The sequence below is a fragment of the Chrysochloris asiatica genome, unplaced genomic scaffold (assembly GCF_000296735.1).
Source record: "Chrysochloris asiatica unplaced genomic scaffold, ChrAsi1.0 scaffold00146, whole genome shotgun sequence".
NCBI lineage: Eukaryota > Metazoa > Chordata > Mammalia > Afrosoricida > Chrysochloridae > Chrysochloris > Chrysochloris asiatica.
This window is the reverse complement of record NW_006408664.1, coordinates 6,435,650-6,437,598: the sequence shown is the minus strand read 5'-3', so window position 1 is coordinate 6,437,598 and position 1,949 is coordinate 6,435,650.

Sequence of the window (1,949 nt, the reverse complement as noted above, 5' to 3'; positions counted from 1 at the left end):
GCTCCAGAGTCCACCAATCACCATGCCACATTGTCACTGGTTCCTAACTTAGAACTTGCTGATCCTAGGCTTTTGTTTGTGTGATGAAAATTGAGAGGAAAGAGAATGTCTGGGTGCATAGGAGAAATATAGAATGCATAGGAGAAAAATATTGAAATGAAGTCTGCAGAAATCAGATGAGGAAGCAGAAATACATTTTTTACTTACTGTCAATTCTTGCTCAAGAATGCATTCTATGAATTCACCAATCTTGACATGGGAGCTACTTATTGTTTAACTATTACTCCACCAGACACTGGGCAGGGAGAGGAGGTGAAAATCAACCCAATCATCTGGGTTTTGAAGAATAAGTAAAGTTAGAAGATTTTATAACTATAAATAAAATAATGTTTTTTATTTGAGTAGTGCAGATGGTGTAGCATACTCAGCTGCTAACCAAAAGATTGGAGGTTCAAGACCACCCAGAAACTCCTTGAAAGAAAGGCGTGACATTATACTTCTGAAAAATCAGCCATGTTCTATGGAACACTCTTCTACTCTAACAGATATGGGGTCTCCGTGAACTGGAATCAACGCGATGGCAACTGGCTTTATGACGCAAAGCATGGTTTGCTTGTGGAGTTTGTTCTGAAACTGATGATTTTTCCGAGGTTTATGAATCACCAAGTGACAATATAGATGACACAGTCACCACAACCACACTGCACAACACATTTCCATTTGGATGTCTAAAAAATGTCAAACTTAACATATTCAGAACTAAACTCATGCATGATACTTTCCTCAAAACCAATTTTTCCCCATTCTTTCCACATCAGCTGATTATAACTTCTTCCTTCCATTGACTTGGTACAAAACACCTTGAAGTTTTTTTTTGTCTCTGTGTTGTCTCATACTCCATAGCCAGTTAGTCAGGGAATCAGCCTTCAGAACAAATCTGGAACTGGATCAGTTTTACCACGCTACTGTTTCCACCCTGGTTCTGGTCACTATCATCTATGTTCCTGTTTCTTACCTGGCCTTCCTGCTTCTACTTTTAACCCACTATTCTCTTGAGTCATTAGGAAGACAAGAAAGAAGGAAAAGGTCAAAATGGATGTCATAAGAGACACTGAAACTTGCTTTCCAGCATAGAGATGCTAAAGCCAATGGAAGAAATGAGGAGGTACAAGAGTTGAAAAGAAAATTTCAAAGATAGTTCGAGAAGATAAAGCCAAATATTAAAACAAAATGTGCAAAGATCTGGAATCAGAAAACCAAAAAGAACACGTTCAGCATTTCTCAAGCTGTGGAAACTGAAGAAAAAAATCAAGCCTTGACTTTTGTTATTGAAAGATTCTCGGGACAAATTACTGAATGATGCAAAAAGCATCGAGAGAAGATGGAAGGAATACACAGAGTCACTGTACCAAAAGAAAATGGTTAATGTTGAACTGTTTCAAGAGGTAGTATATGATCAAGAGCCAATGATACTGAAGGAGGAAGTCCAAAATATGACCTTGAATATATCCCACCCGAATTTAGAGATCATCTGAAGAACAGGTTTGATACATTAAAACTAAAGACCAAAGACCAGAAGAGTTGTGGTATGACATCAAGAACATCATACAGGAAGAAAGCAAAAAATCATTGTGAAGGCAGGAAAGAAGGAAAAGGTTGTTTCAGACCCTGAAATTTGCTCTCCAGTGAAGAGAATATAAAGCAAATAGAAAAAATGAGGAGGTCCAAAAGCTAAACAGAAAATTTCAAAGATCAGCTCAAGAAGATAAAGCCAAATATTACAACAAAATATGCAAAGATCTGGAATCAGAAATCCAAAAAGGAAGAACACACTCAGCATTTCTCAAGCTGGGGGAACTTAAGAAAAAATTCAAGCCTTAACTTGCATTATTGAAAGATTCACTGGGCAAATTATTGAATGATGCAGAAAGCATCAAGAGAAGATGGAA